The sequence below is a fragment of the Prionailurus viverrinus genome, chromosome X (assembly GCF_022837055.1).
Source record: "Prionailurus viverrinus isolate Anna chromosome X, UM_Priviv_1.0, whole genome shotgun sequence".
NCBI lineage: Eukaryota > Metazoa > Chordata > Mammalia > Carnivora > Felidae > Prionailurus > Prionailurus viverrinus.
Window position 1 is genome coordinate 2775051 of NC_062579.1, and position 17370 is coordinate 2792420.

Genomic DNA, 17370 nt, shown 5'->3' on the forward strand with positions numbered 1-17370 from the left:
AAAAATAATAAAGGTCTTTTCTTGTTTCTGTAGAGGGAAGGCAAAATAATTATTTAACTCTTGACAGTAATGAAGTATACGGAGTAGAAAGTGGTTGTAACAACCAAGGGGGAGGTTGGAATCACAGAACAGTATTTTCTTTTGGTCCAATGTAGATAAGTCACAGCATTGTTGAAATTTAAATACATGGGAATTTGAGTATGATGGTAGTACTGATACTAATAATGCTTAATTAATATTAATGATAACTAATAATTACTAACAATGATAGCACTATCCAGGAATTTACAAAAATTAATATTAAACTTGCTAATGGTATTATCCAAAAATAAACAGGAAAGCTTTTGGTCTTGCCAGACATTTCATCCAAGGGAAAGGATTTATTTTATTTATTATTTATTTATTTATTTATTTATTTATTATTTATTTTAAGAATAAAGGTAAGGGGCGCCTGGGTGGCTCGGTCGGTTAAGCGTCTGACTTCAGCTCAGGTCACGATCTCGCGGTCCGTGAGTTCGAGCCCCGCGTCGGGCTCTGTGCTGACTGCTCAGAGCCTGGAGCCTGTTTCAGATTCTGTGTCTCCCTCTCTCTCTGCCCCTCCCCGTTCATGCTCTGTCTCTCTCTGTCTCAAAAATAAATAAACGTTAAAAAAAATTTAAAAAATAAAAATAAAAATATAAAAAAAATAAAAGAATAAAGGTAAAGGTGAGTCATGAGTTTATCCTATGGAACTCCACTTATTAAATACGATCATTAAACTATTTAAATTGAGACACAATATAGCAAGATAAAAATCCTCCGGATTTTGAAGAGTCTGCATTAATATTGGTTAAAACTTCTAATCAAGTTGGCACAAGTGTAAAACAAAGAAAAAAGCAATCCTACTGGTTAATGCAAACAAAAGCCACAAGCAAAATATTAGCAGAAATCAGATGCTGGGCACCTGGGTGGCTCAGTTGATTAAGTGTCTGACTTTAGCTCAGGTCATGATCTCACAGTTTGTGAGTTAAGCCCTGTATGAAGCTCTCGGCTGTCAGTGCAGAGCCTGCTTTGGATCCTCTGTCCCCCTCTTTCTCTGCTCCTCCTCTGCTCTCTTTCTCTCTCAAAAATAAATGAAAACCATTAAAAAAAAAGAAATCAGATGCAATTTTATTAACAAAGCATCACCCCCAGGGAAAGATGAAGCTTAAGGAAAGGTATTGAATCATTCACCATTTTAATAAAAGGCCATTTTATTCATGGAGATTGAAAAAGCAATGGCTGAAATTCAACAACCATTTCTCATGAAAATTCCGTCTTTAAGGCAGGTTATATGTACCTGTCCCTAATATGTCAAAGAAATAAACCACACACACACACACACACACACACACACACACACACCCCAAGATACTGCTTAATGAAGAGACATGGAGAAAATATATGTAGCACCAACAAAAGAAAGGGGTTTAATTTCCTTAATATATAAAGATTTTAAATCAATTTTAAAAATTCAACAACTCAATTAAAAGCAATGAGCAAAAGACATGAGCAGGCAGATCATATAAGATAGCAATGGCTTATAATCATGAAATGCTAGTCTAATTCTGATTTTAAAAAGTCCCTTAAAAACAGAATTTCATTTTCTTTCTTTTTTTAAAAATTTTTAATTTTTTTAACATTTTTATTTATTTGTGACACACAGAGAGAGATAGAGCACCAGCAGGGGAGGGGCAAAGAGAGAGGGAGACACAGCATCTGAAGCAGACTCCAGGCTCTGAGCTGTCAGCACAGAGCCCGATGTGGGGCTCGAACCCATGAACCGTGAGATCACGACCTGAGCCGAAGTCCACTGCTTAACTGACTGAGCCACCCAGGTGCCCCCAGAATTTCATTTTCAAAGTCCATATTGGCAAATATTAACATGTATGGTTGCACACACAGTTGGCTGATTTGTGACGTAGCAGGTGTTCTCATACACTATTGATGAACATGAAAACTAGTATACTCTTGGGGAAAAATCTGGACAAATATCACTCCCACTGTTGATTTCATCTCATGGGTGAACTATGTGAACACTCACATTTGAATGAGTGTGTAACTTGGTGTGTAATCAAGGAACTGGAAACATTAGAACAGACTCAGCAGTCACGGAGAAGCCGTATGCACGCAGGAGGCAGAAAACGTATTCTTCAACACAAGATGTCATAGACCTTCGGGTTTAAAGTCCCTTTGAGCAACACTCTGTTTAGTTCAAGTTGCATTGCTCATAGCTCCCTCCCCAACTTTTCTTCCCTTAGAAGGCGCCCTTACATTCCCACTTTCAGTCCCAGCCCCGTCTCCAAGGGTGTCCCAGTACTGGCGGGGGGAGGGTATGGATGGGAGAGAGCAAGGAGCCATCTGATTTAGTGGGAACGCAACAGTGACATGGGGAGTAATGTGTGCATTTCTTGAGTCTCCTCTGCTTTTCACTGCAGCACAGGCACGGGCACGTACGTTGCCCACGTGAGTGATTACCTGCCCAGACACTGATGGCAAACAATGGAAGCTTCTTCCTAGATCCATTACACGACCTTCAGGGACAGTGCAAAGACCTTGTACAGCAGCGTCCCAGCAAGGCTGACATGTGTCTGGCAGCACTGCCCCCCCCCCCCAGCATTCTCAGACATGATCCATGTCTGATCCATCTTGTGCTGGAGGCTCCTGTGTGTGTGGACTGCGAACTAGAAAGGGGCCGCTGTCCAGTGTGAATCTTTCTAAATGTCTCAGGAGATCCCCCTCTCCCCCAAGTAGATTTACCAAGACCCTCCACACCACTATCTCGCATATTGTTCTTGCCCTCCTGGAATAGTGCCCTCTGTCCGTGGGTTAGCTCTCCAACTCACGTTATACCGCTCTCCCAGGCATGGGAACTAACCTCTTCCCTCCTGCATATGCCATAGGCATGTCTATCGTGTATCTGGTAAGGCTTTATTAAAAGTAGCGGTTTCTAGTCTCTTGACTTGTTGGTACGTCTTTGCATGCGTCCTGTGTGGCATATATTTGTGTGTGGCACGCGTACGTGTGCATGTATGCGCATAAGCATGGTGGGTGGGGCATGGATGGCAGACAGAGAAGCAAATCTCACCACGCTCCGTCTCAGGTGATCACTAAGGCAACACGCATCACAACCAGAATGTTCACAAATGAGGGTTCTTCACACAAGAGTGCATATGATACGCCTCATTTGGAGGAGCAAGATACGCATACATGTACATACATTTCTGCTTGTACATACATTTATAATTTCAAAAAACACTTGTAAGGCTGCTAACAATTTCTGGGGATGGTGGGCTCTAGATTATTTTTGAATATCTTATTTTTCCTTTTGTTTCTTTTTATACATGTACATTTTGTGATAAAATATAGTTAATAAAAATGAAAAAAAAACACAAAAGAAATTTTTTAAATGGGAGGAGGGAAAAAAGCTAGGAGAGATCATTAGAGTCTTCTTTCTTTCTTTCTTTCTTTCTTTCTTTCTTTCTTTCTTTCTTTCTTTTTTCTTTCTGGTATTGATTCTCCCAGCTGTGCTGGTCCCTTATGCTCCAATCATCTAAAGTCAGAAAGCATGAATGCTTCCCAGAACGTTATTCATGTCGCGAGCACTCTCCTCAAGGGTGAGTGAGAAGGCATTTTCTAGGTAAGCAAACTGCTGGGTAATAAGTGTGCTGAGCAACACGTTTACAGAAATGTTCTGGGGAATGGATTTACTTGGAAATAGAATTAACCGTTGCCATAAGAGATTGCTGAAGGAAGGCACATGTCTATACAAACATACCACTGCAGTCCTAAAACTATTATTTGGGGCAGATTTTCATTGGTTTAATAAGCTGTTCTAAAGGCCTCAGAGTCTTTTCAATTCGCCTCCCCCAGAACTGTTCAGTGCCGCCTGAGGGGTTCCTGAACAACGCCCCCATTAGAGAAACATCATCTGCCACTCGGTGGACCCCCACTTACACCACCTTCAAGTGCCACAGACAGCAGGCTCAAGCACACACATCTCCCTTTGCCCCAGGGAATATCCTGCTTAAGTGAACTAAATGGCCTTTTTTCCTGCCTTCCGATGCCCCTGTAAAGGGGCCACTTAACACTTTATAAGGGCGGGGGGCCTCTAGTTCAACGGGACACCTGTAGATTCTAAAATACACTCTCGCTGAGAAAAGCATGCACTGCCTACAACGATTCAGTTTAACTCCACGTTACCAACACTCTCCGTGAAAACAGAGTCCTAAATAGAAAACTCGGGCAAGTCTTCAAGTAAATCATAAACTCTCCAGCGATGTGTGTGTCTTCTCTCTCTTTCACAGCTCAGGTAAAGGGAAGAGACCAGGTACCATTATCACCACTGGAAATGGAGATGGTTGAAGAGGCTCTGCTCACAGCTACCCTACACGGCTCTCACTGCTGTTCCAGTCAGTCTGTCCAACTGGGGCCATGCACGTCTGGGCTCCTTGTACGCAGTGTTTTGAGCAGCACCCCTCTCAAAGCACAACACGACCAGGCAGAAAGTTGCCCTAAGATTGGAGTCCCATTCAACAGCTCATAGCAAGACTGTTGGGAAATCGACGCGACTGTTCCTGGGCTCTCAACGGCTTTGGCATGAGCTACAATGACAATTTAGAATCCCAAAATTCTACCTCCTACTACTTGACTTAAAGATAATGAGACATAACTACTTCATCTTTGCTTTCAAGGTGCCCTCAACACAGCTAAAGCATTTAGCATTCAGTACATCTTTCCTCATCCGAATTATCCCCCGTTATGTGACCCATGTCTGTTTCTCTTTCTAAACGTGAGAGAATGTCTTCGTGTTATCACAGTAACTCACCCTTGCAGGCTGAGCTCTCCCAGCTGAGCAACGGGTAATGTCCGAGCAGTTATAACGGAGTCTGTAGAATAATTGTTCTCACTGGAAATGGAACAAAAGAAGAGAGTTTGTCAGGATTTTTCCACCGTGTTTTATTTTGCTCACATTTAGATTAAACCCAGTGTAGGATGTGTATAGCCAGACTCTCAAATGATTCTGAATCTTCTGACATAAATTTAAGACAGAATATGTCTCTACTGAAAACTCAAAACAATATCGAAGATAAGTAGGCAGGAATGTTCATGTGCAAATTTGACCTCTAGAAAGATCTTTGATTATAGACATCAGTGCTTAATGTATAAAGTTTTTATAATCTGAAACTCCCCAATGCTCTCACCAAAAAAGAACACTTAAATAAATCCCAAGCACAGTGTCTAAAATTTGACTGCAGTCTATTTCCAGTTACAAATAAATACATGTTTGAATTTATAGATATTTCTTTCATTGACTAACTTTTCCCTATATGAATTAAAATTATTTTTCAAACTAAATACATTTTAGGTGTATTGTTGTCCCTTCCTCAACTGAAAATATTTCATTTAATCTCCAAGGATACGACCTTAACAAAATGACCAAGAACTAAAAAATACAAAGATTAATGACTAGCTTGTATAATGAAAAAGTAACATGCAAATCCATGTTACAAGGCAATGTTTGACTTTAAAGTTAATGGTTATATAAGTAAGTACATCATATTGCTGAGGACAGAATATTTCTTTTTTTTTTTTTCAACGTTTATTTATTTTTGGGACAGAGAGAGACAGAGCATGAACGGGGGAGGGGCAGAGAGAGAGGGAGACACAGAATCGGAAACAGGCTCCAGGCTCGGAGCCATCAGCCCAGAGCCCGACGCGGGGCTCAAACTCACGGACCGCGAGATCGTAACCTGGCTGAAGTCGGACGCTTAACTCACTGCGCCACCCAGGCACCCCGAGGATAGAATATTTCTTACAGGCAAAAAAAAAAAAAAAAAGAGGAGTGACTGGTGATTGTACCACTTGGTCAATGCCTTGGAGGCCTGGAGGGAGCTGACCTCACGTATAATATGTATGGGCAGCAAGATGTGTAGTGATCAAAGTCCTACAAGATCTCATATTTGTCATTCCATTGGATCAAACCCTGTAGAGAGCATTAAAACTTTCCAACAGTGAGTGTGAAAGTGCAGGTGTGGAGAGGCTGGAATCCACCCCAAAAAGTGGAATATTTTATCATTGACATTGTACAGAATTGCTAGTGCATGGTAATAATAAACAGAAGATGGACATTGGGTCTGTTCTATCATTGCCTTTAGTTCTCTGGACCACTTCCTGTGGAATTCTGAAAAAGTAACTGATAATCTAGGATTGCTAATGCTGTAGCAACAGAATGTTTTTGTTAGGATGAAATAGTATTCAGAATTCCAGTGTTCCTTTTGGACAAAACCACTGCCCCTTTTGCTCCATGGCCCTGAGGACTCCACAGAAGGCCTAAAAAGAGGGTCTTGATTGGATCCTGGCGAATAGGGATACAGAGACCATGCAAGGCATCCTGAGAGACCACATACCAGGATCCTGGGAAGTCCATCAGTCCAAGTAGGGCTTAGGAGACATGGAAACAGAAGGGAGGCTGAGGATAGCAGGCAGCACACCCAGCGCTGGCATTAGTTACAATTTTGACTCATTTCAGTCCTATATTGGGAGATAATTCTATTTCCAAAGACAGTTGGTCTTTATTCTCTCAGTTGAGTCCTCCCTTTAGGGTAACTCCAGAGTTTCTTTATAAAATGTGCTTACATTCCACTGTTTTTGAATTTCTCTGGCCAGAGTTGACCTTTCTATGCAACTAGGAAGGGAAAAATAATTTCCATGTCCAAGTTTAATTCTCATGTGCTTGATCCTGCAATTATTGTCCCTTGAAAATATGAGTTTAACCTTAGGACACTGGCAAGCCCCATGTTATTAATACACGGGTTTTTCCCTAGGACTGTGAAGGAGTTCTCAGAAGACAGAGAGAGCTTGGACTTTCTCCAAACCTTTGGCCTTTCTAAATCTCTCCAGCTTTTGTTCCTACAGTCTGGAAAGAACTGCTTTTTCTGTCCAGCTTTCAGTTTCTGCAGTTCTCTGTTTCAGCTGTCCCCCATCTAAGCTAAGACAAGAGGTGCTTTGCTTTGCATAGTCAGCCAGCTGTTCCAGCTGTTCAAACTATAAATTAATTTTCCAGGAGAGAAAGAAAGGTAGGCAACTCTCTTGGTCAACAAAGCAGGATGCATTTACCAGCCCCAGAGATCTTGGCCAGTTACCGTGTCCGCCGAGGAAGGGTGCAGGTGGAGAAAAGAAATGAAACTAGCAACCTTTCCTGCTCTTCTGGTGTTACAGCTATTCTGAGAGATAAGAAATCTCTTCCCAGCTATTTTTCTCATATTATATGAATTGAGAGATGCTCTTCTGGGGAAACCTCCCCTAGGACACATCATTGGAATGTTAACTTTGCCAGGGTCTTCCAGCTTTGTCAAAATAGGTCCCTTGGAGATATTGCCCCTATGTAGTCTGAACCCAATTTTTGTTGTCACAAGAATTTTAAATGAACCGAATGTTGGACAATCAAGATCATTCCTTTTTGTTTTCGTTCATCTTGGAATGCATAGATCATGGCACATTGTCATAATTTGCTTGCATGACGCAACTCGCTCACGGTCGTGTGTATTAGCTATAAATGCACGCATGTGCGGGCTTATCTCCATTGTACGTGCACGTGTTCACTTTTGTCCGCACTCCTCCTCTCATCCCCCTGGAAACAGCCTTCCCAATAATCTGTTGTACACATTTGTGTAAAATGTATGTCATTGTTTTCGGTTGTAGATGTGTGTCTCCATGTTATATTTTGTTGTCATGTGTTGGTGCGTGATGGGCTCAACTGTTTTGTGTAATAGATTACATTCTATTTCTCACTTTTTTTCACACTGTGCTATTGGGATCTATCTACCATGCAGTGTTCACACATAGTGATGGCTTCTGACAGCAGGATAATGCTCTGAAGTATGCGCCTTCTGCATGCTCCACAGCCCATCCCCAGCGATGTCCCCAGTTCCTGGCCAGTACACACATCATGATGAACCCTCTTGGACATGTCTCCCAGTGGTCTGTTGTGATAATTTATTTGGGTTATATACTCAGAGTACAAATTTGGGTCACAGACTATTTTGATATTTAATGTGATTAAACCCTGAAGAGTTTTATATTGTTCCCATATAAGACTCTCTATGGGAAAAGATGCTCAACGTCGCTCCTCATCAGGGAAATACAAACCAAAACCACACTCAGATACCACCACGTGCCAGTCATAGTGGCTAAAATGAACAAATCAGGAGACTATAGATGCTGGAGAGGATGTGGAGAAACGGGAACCCTCTTGCACTGTTGGTGGGAATGCAAATTGGTGCAGCTGCTCTGGAAAACAGTGTGGAGGTTCCTCAAAAAATTAAAAATAGATCTACCCTATGACCCAGCAATAGCACTGCTAGGAATTTACCCAAGGGGTACAGAAGTACTGATGCATAGGGGCGCTTGTACCCCAATGTTTATAGCAGCACTTTTAATGGTAGCCAAATCATGGAAAGAGCCTAAATGTCCATCAACTGATGAATGGATAAAAAAATTGTGGTTTATACACACAATGGAATACTACTTGGTAATGAGAAAGAATGAAATATAGCCTTTTGTAGCAATGTGGATGGAACTGGAGAGTGTTATGCTACGTGAAATATGTCGTACAGAGAAAGACAGATACCATATGTTTTCACTCCTATGTGGATCTGGAGAAACTTAACAGAAGACCATGTGGAGGGTGAAGGAAAAAAAAAAGGGTTAGAGAGGGAGGGAGCCAAACCATAAGAGACTCTTAAAAGCTGAGAACAAACTGAGGGTTGATGTGGGGTGGGTGATGGGTATTGAGGAGGGCACCTGTTGGGATGAGCACTGGGCATTGTATGGAAACCAATTTGACAATAAATTTCATATTTTAAAAAAAAAGACTCTCTATGATATCCTAGTTGTCCATGTTTTTGGCCTTAGATTAAAACCATGCTATTTTGATTACTATGGCTTTTGTGTATGACTTAATATCTGTTAAAGGAAGTTTTTCCTATGTAATATTTTTGTCAAATTTTTGTCATTTTCATGGAAGTGCATTCTTTGATAGACATTAAAAAATTTTTTTAGGGGCGCCTGGGTGGCTCAGTCGGTTAAGCGTCCGACTTCAACTCAGGTCACGATCTCGCGGTCCGTGAGTTGGAGCCCCGCGTCGGGCTCTGGGCTGATGGCTCAGAGCCTGGAGCCTGCTTCCGATTCTGTGTCTCCCTCTCTCTCTGCCCCTCCCCTGTTCATGCTCTGTCTCTCTCTGTCTCAAAAATAAACGTTAAAAAAAAATTTTTTTTTTTAAAAATTTTTTTAATGTTTATATTTGAGAGAGAGAGAGACAGAGACAGAGTACAAGTTGGGGAGGGGCAGAGAGAGAAGGAGACACAGAATCCAAATCAGGCTCCAGGTTCTGAGCTGTCAGCACAGAGCCCGACACGGGGCTCAAACTCACAAACTGCAAGATCATGACCTGAGCCAAAGTTGGACGCTTAATGGACTGAGCCACCCAGGCGCCCCTCTTTAATTTTTTTTAATGTTTATTTATCTTTGAGAGAGAGAGAGAGACAGAGAGAGAGACAGAGACAGAGAGACAGAGTACAAGTCAGGGAGGGGCAGAGAGAGAGGGAGACACAGAATCTGAAGTAGTGATAGACATTTTAGATTCGGTTTATCAAGTTTTAAATAAATTCAGCTGAAATACTGAATTTAAAAATTAGGAGAATTGACACCTCTATAATATTAAAATTGTATCATGTCAGGAAAGGAATGTCTATTCAGATATTCATATCTTCTTCTGTCCTTTATAGGAACTTCACATTTTTCTCCATAGACTTTTTTTTTTTTTTCAACGTTTTTTATTTACTTTTGGGACAGAGAGAGACAGAGCATGAACGGGGGAGGGGCAGAGAGAGAGGGAGACACAGAATCGGAAACAGGCTCCAGGCTCTGAGTCATCAGCCCAGAGCCCGACGCGGGGCTCGAACTCACAGACCGAGAGATCGTGACCTGGCTGAAGTCGGACGCTTAACCAACTGCGCCACCCAGGCGCCCCACCATAGACTTTGCAAATACAGATACTTGATGGTTTCTTTGCTGTTGTGAATGGTATCTTATGTTGCTTTATATGCTCAAATGTTGGTGTGGAGACTTACTTCCAATTTTTGTGAGTTTATCTTGCTTCAGCAAGATTACTGAACTCTAATTATAATAGTTTGTCTAGGGATTCTGTTGTTTTTGTATGTAAATGATTGTTTCATCTGCAGATGATGTAATATAAGAAGCCCCGTTCCATACCATAAGAAAAGTAAAAGAAATGAGAAGTGTAAATATTGGACCATTTTGGTATATGCTCTGTGAGTTTGCAAAAATAACATACAGAAAACCTTGGTTTGCAAGCATAATTCTTTCCGGAAACATGTTCAGAATCCAAAGCACTTCCATATCAAAGTGAATTTTCCAACAAGAAATAATGGAAACTCAGATGATTCGCTCCACAACCCAAAAATACTAATATAAAAATGATTACAATACTGTAATATAATACAAAATAATAAAGAAAATATAAAGAAAAATAAATTAACCTGCACTTCCCTTTGAAAACCTTTGTGGCTGGTGTGAGGGAGACAAGAAAAAGGAGGGTTATTGTGTAGGACTACTTTCACTATCACTAATGGAATCACTGCTATTTATTGGGTTAATAGAATCTTTCTCTTTTCGTGCAACTTTAACAAGGTACCTATCCAATGACCTAGAATGAAGCAAAGCATTCCTAACCTTACTCTTGTATACAAAATCAAAGGACTGTCCATAGGTGCTGTGAAATGACAAAAAAAAAATACACTAGTTCCAGTTATGGGCACTTTGCCACGTTCTGAAAAATCAGTCATTTCTGCCAAACACCGCAGCCTGAGGCAGAGCATCCGAGCACGGGAGATGATCACCCACAGTCCCACAGAGAGAGAGAGAGAGACATAGACAGAGACAGAGACAGAGACAGAAAGAGAGAGAAGAACCATTGGCTCAGTTGTGATCCTGTGATGTTCGGCATCACATACTACTCATATCGGAAGACATTACTTGTTTATCAAGTTAAAATTCATTAGAAATGTTTGCTCGTCTGGTGGAACACTCACAAAACAAGTTCTTGCAATCCAAGGTTTTACTGTATATTGTTTGCTGGCCATACAGTTCTATCTAACTATAATATCTCAAGCTTTTTAATTACATCATTCAGATCTTTTATAATGGTGCTTTTTTGGCAGCTTGATTGAACCACTTCTTAGAGGAATATGTTTATTAAGATCCATATTTAGGGGTGCCTGGGTGGCTCTGTCAGTTGAGCATCTGACTTCGGCTCAGCTCATGATCTCACGGTCCGTGAGTTCGAGCCCCGCATCGGGCTCTGTGCTGATGGCTCAGAGCCTGGAACCTGCTTTGGATTCTGGGTCTCCCTCTCTCTCTGACCCTCCCCCATTCATGCGCTGTCTCCCTCTGTCTCAAAAATAAATAAACATTAAAAAAATTGAAGATCCATATTTACTATTGAGTTCTTAAACTCACTAGTATCCAGATCTTTCCCCTATTGAGGTACGGGTTTAAGCAAGCTCTCATATCCCTTTGATCTCCTCATTGTGTTGCCCACTGTTTGGTGCTGTTTAGAGTTTTAGTTCTGAGTTAAGATACCCTTCACCTTTCTCTCTTTTTATCCTGGCTTTATTAGATGACAATCAAGTACCTGACCTAGATCACCACCCTGCTTCTATATTTGTTACAGTCTTTACCTGGAGTTGAGCAATTCTTCTGTTTCAAAGCAGAGTTTTTGCCCAGCAAATCTTGCCTGAAAATATTTTCAATACACTCCCACATTTTAATTGAGAATTTGGTTAGATATAGACTTTTTATGTTCAAAGTAAGGATAAAATGTTACTCTATTTTAAGGCTGCTCAGGGTGCCGTAACACAATACTATTGATTCAGGGCCTTCAACAACAGAGATTTATTTTCCTACAGTTCTGAAGGCTAGAAGTCCCACATGGAGGCACCGGCCAGTTTGGTCCCTGGTGAGAGCTCTTCCTGACTTCCCACTGCTTCCTCTCCTGGCCTTTCCTCTGCAGGTAACCCAGAGACACAGCAGGCTCTCTGTGTCTCTACCTATAAGGGCACCGATCCCAACATGAGGGATCCACTCTCATGACCCGATTCCCTTCCCAAAGCCCCATCTCCACATGTCATCACACTGAAGGTCGGGGCTTCGACATATGAAATTTGGGAGGCCACAAACGTTCAGTCTACAACACTGACTTCTTAGAGTTAGTGTTGATGTTGAGAATTATGTTGTCAGTTTGATTCTTGTTCTTTGGAAGCCTATTACTTTCTACTTGGAACTTCTTTTGTTCGAATATGCCTACGTATGTGTTTTCTGTACCTATCATGTTGACAATGCTCTGAGCCATTTCCATCAAATATCTTTGATCTTTAATCATCTTCTTCCTCCTCCTCCTCCTCCTCCTCTTCCTCCTCCTCCTGCTGCTGCTGCTGCTGCTGCTTCGTCGTCGTCTTCTTCTTCTTCTTCTTCTTCTTCTTCTTCTTCTTCTGTAATGGAGCATCTCTTCATTTTTCCCAAGAATGCTTCCTTTCCATTTTTTCTTAAACTTTATGGGTCTCTCATCCATTTGTTGCTAGTTCTCTTTCTACTCACCATGTCCTTGGCACTTCTGTTGCAATTCTCTTCTTTTTAGCCTTTCCCAACATTTTTTATGGAGGAGTCTTGAAACTTACTTTGCAGCTCACCCATTTTTTTTCACCTGTATCCATTCTGCTATTCAGTCCAGTACCCACATCCTTTACTTTAACACACATGGTCTTCATACTATACATTCCACTTGGTTCACTTCTGTAACTTATTATTATGTGCCCTATCTTGGTACACTCTTCCACTATCTCACTGACTATATTATATGTACATTCTTAAGCCATCTCCCTCTGCAATTATACTGACATGGTTATATGTTTTTCAATTTGCTTTTTTTCTTAGAGGTTGTACTCTTTGGGTCTTTAGTTATTTTAGTCTGTGAGTGTACATTATTTGAGGAGAGGGTTCTCCCCTGGAGGCTATGTTGCCCCCCAGGAGACATTTGGCAATGTCTGGGACTATTTTTAGTTGTCACAGCTGGGTTAAGGGTGATGCTACTGGCATCTAGTGAGTAGAGCCCAGGAATGCTGCTCAACATTGTACAATAGACAAAACAGCCCCACAACCCCCACAACAAAGAACTATATGGTCCCAAATGTTACTCCTGCCAAGGCTGAGAAGCTCTCAGTTAGGAGTATCACTGCTCTGTGTGCTGGAGAGGGCCTGAGTCCTAAGGGTGGAGGCCCTAGGCAGCATGGAACCACCGTGGGATGGACACTTCTTTTCCCTCAACAATACCAGACAACCTCTGGTCAGGGTTTCCTCTAAGGTTGTTCCCTAAATTTCATCTCCTGAGGTTGAGGTTCACCACTGCTGGGTGTTTAGAAGGGGTGTGGGCAGAGGAGGAGATGCCCAAGGAGGGCAGATCTGATGCAAGGAGATGCCTTTCACCAATTCCTCACCCAGTAAAGATGCTTTACTGCCTTGAAAAGATCACCCACCTCAAGAATATCAGTGGCCTGACTATTGCAACAGTTTTCTTATAGCAAAAGGGGCAGGTAGAGACTGCCCCTGCCCCCCCACACACCCAAAGCAGTATGAGAGAGAGGTGAGAGGGGAAATTAATTTTTTCCACCAATTCTCTCACTAGCCTTTTGGAAGCCTGGTTATAGTTTAGTGAGGCAACCTCCCACCTGTCACCCCCAGAGAGGTGTGAATCCATTTCCAGGATTTTTCAGGGAACTTTGGTGGTTACTATAGGGTGTTTCCTCCTGTCTTCTAGCCTTTCCTTCTGCTTCCATAGCTGTCGGTCTATGATTGCCGCTCAAGTTTCATGGGAAACCCTATCAACTCTAAAAAGTATTACTTTGACGGGGTGTCTGGGTGGCTCAGTCCGTTAAGCATCCGACTTCTCCCCAGGTCATGATCTCACGGCTCAGCTCGTGAGTTTGAGCCCTGCATCAGTCTCTGTGCTGACAGCTCAGACCCTGGAGCCTGCTTTGGATTCTGTGTCTCCCTCTCTCTGTCCCTCCCTGTCTCATGCTCTGTGTCTCTCTCTCACAAAAATGAATACACATTAAAAATTTTTTTGAAAAAGTATTAATTTGAGATGCCTTGTGAAAACTAAGATATTGAAGTTGAGTTATTTCTGTAAATTCCATTCTTTGATGGATGATGTAATAGATTGTTGTACATAACGTTTAAATGCTGTGGGATATATTTTTGAGTTGTTATTTTCCCCCACTTTGAACACAAAATGATTTTTCTCTTGACTCTGACAGTTACCATTCACATGAATATTTAAATGGTAAGGAAACTAAATGTTTTTCCCCTTTCCAGTTTCTACCGAGTACCGTTTAACATGACACTTCCTTCTTCTCTCTCAGGGAACAGAATCTCATTCTTAGCCACTAATAACATTAATCAAAGCAGTCTTTTATGACATGTAAATAAATGAATTTTCCTTTACATGCACAGGACAATATAGATGATCTGTAAAGACTGGGTATTTATCACAGTGATATATTCCTATTATCACATTGCCATTACTTAGTCATTGGTTCAGGGAAAGTACACTACTTAGGATATCAAGGATATCGAGACAGCAGTGTAGAGAAAGAAAAAAGCTTATGGAAATTCAGAGATGGCTTTCATGGCCCACTCCCTATTTTATTGTTATAGATTACTCACATGGCTTATAATCAGACTTAAAATACAGACTAAACATTAATAGCACTTTCTCATGAGAAAGCAGTTTTTCTTTTTTTTTCTTTTTTTTTTTTTTTGAACGTTTATTTATTTTTGGGACAGAGAGAGACAGAGCATGAACGGGGGAGGGGCAGAGAGAGAGGGAGACACAGAATCGGAAACAGGCTCCAGGCTCTGAGCCATCAGCCCAGAGCCCGACGCGGGGCTCGAACTCACGGACCGCGAGATCGTGACCTGGCTGAAGTCGGACACTTAACCGACTGCGCCACCCAGGCGCCCCGAGAAAGCAGTTTTTCACGTGTATGTAAGACAGACATTGCAAATAATGCATCTGAGAAAAAAATTTTAAAGCAAGCTTAAACTCTCTTTTAATTAGGTTTGTAGACATTCAAATGTCTAAGAGAAAAGTGATTTTATTTTTTATCTACCTGTATATCTACTTATCATTCTATCATTTATTTTTGTGGTGTGGTACATGATCATTTTCCATAAACTGTCAGTTGAAATCAACTGGTAAAGTACAGCCAATTTTTTATCAAACTCTAGAAACATAACTGCAGATGCAAATATTTTTATGAATTCTAGTATATCATAAGCACACCCAGATCTAATAAAAGTAGCATATAGATATTCTCAGAGTAAATGCAACAGTAACCTGAATGCCTGTGAACATTTCATTCAAATACACTGAATGTAGTTCTACGAAGTATACTTTAGGACATAAACAAGGATGCAAGAATTCAAAACTTTTGCAGACTCTAGACAACAAGAACACTAATCAAGATAAAACAACTGTCTCCCATTTCAAGTTTTCTGTTTTGTCCTACGTTTCAAACCAAGGGACCAGCCAACTGCTACCCTCAAGCACAATCAGGCCCAACATCGTTTTTTGGTACACAAACACATCCACTTGGCGATGAATTGTCTATGACTGCTTTCATACTATGGTGTCAGAGTTGAAGCCATTGGACCCAAAAAACCTAAAACATGTACTATCTGGCCCTTTACAGAAAGAGTTTGCTGACCTCTGTCATGAGCCATGAATAAATGAACGTACTGAAGTTGCTGCCATGTTCTCTCTACTATTACCTAATCTAATGGCGGCTGGAATGTTCTTCCTACCTCAATAAGGTGGATTTGGCATCCTTCCCATGTCTCCTATATGGTGAGCCATGTTAAGTTTTCTCTTCTCTTGCTGTGGGCTGGCATGAGCAGTTTTTCCTGCCATGGGAGCTCTTTGCAACAACTGCCCAGTTATCGTACACTTTCATTCTTAACTTATCCTGAAATTATCTGCACAAACATTTCCTTTGTGCTAAGCTTGGACAAGCAGTGATTCATACTTTTGTTGGCAAAATGAAAACCTTGATTAGAATCAATAATATCAAATAGCTGCCATCAATTAAAAACGCTTCCAACAAACCCTTTGTAGCAGAGTTGTGTAAATGGATATGGCCTTGATTTATTAGGGAATGGAGGGATGCATAGTGAAAGGTATTGATTTTTCCATTTTTTTCCCCCAGATACTGGTAGCATACAATTGATTTATAGTATCATTAGCATTGTTATGGTTCTAAGCATTTTTTAATTGCCATTGTTACTTCCCTTATAACTCATGAGTTATTTAGGGATGTATTTTTAAATTCCCAAACATAAGGGATTTTATTAACTATGTTTTTATTGTTGATTTCCAATTTACTGCTTTGTGGTCATTCTCAGTAAATGGGGTATAAGTTTATGTATGTGTAACATACGAAGCTTCTTAATGTCATTGCTAAAACCTTCTATCTACATTCTAATACTCTTTTATCTTGATCTACCAATTTCTTTTTAAAAAATTTTTTTAATCTTTTTAAAATTTATTTTTGAAGGAGAGAGAGACAGAGCATGAGCGGGGAAGGAGCAGAGAGAGGGGGAGACACAGAATTTGAAGCAGGCTCCAGGTTCTGAGCTGTCAGCACAGAGCCCGATGCGGGGCTCGAACTCACAAACCACAAGATCAGGACCTGAGCCAAAGTCGGACGCTCAACCGACTGAGCCACCCAGGTGCCCTTTGATCTACCAATTTCTGACAAAAACATGCTACAACACTAAACTGCTAATGAATGTGTCCATTTCTCTTGCTAATTCCATCAGTTTCCTTTTTGGAATTCAAGGTACATGCAATTTCATATTGCTGTATCTTCTTAGTAGACTTGTCCTTTTGTTTCCATTATATATCATCTTATTTTGGTAAAACAGTTTGTGCATTAAATTCTATATTGTGGGATACTGGCACTAGTAGCTTTCTTTTTATTAGTATTCTCCTTGATTTTATTTAGCTGTGTCATATTTATATAGCTCGATTTTTAGTAGATCAGTCTATTTACATTCATGATAATTAATGTTATATTGGGGCTTACCTCCACCATTTTATCTTGTGTTTTTTATATCACCTTTTTTTCCCTTTCTTTCTTTTTTTCTCCCTAGCTAGTTAGTTAGTTAGTAGGTTTCATGCCCAGCACAGAGCCCATAGCAAGGCTTGAACTCTAA

At 40.9% G+C, this 17370-nt stretch overlaps 1 long non-coding RNA gene across 1 annotated transcript in view; it reads right to left on the reverse strand.

Moving 5' to 3' along the window:
- Window positions 1–4846: 4846 nt before the first annotated feature.
- LOC125157113 (uncharacterized) overlaps window positions 4847–17370 on the reverse strand; it is a 360229-nt gene continuing 347705 nt past the window's right edge. The window contains exon 4 of the long non-coding RNA XR_007148862.1: window positions 4847–4927. This is a non-coding gene — a long non-coding RNA (uncharacterized LOC125157113). The remainder of the gene's footprint in view (window positions 4928–17370) is intronic.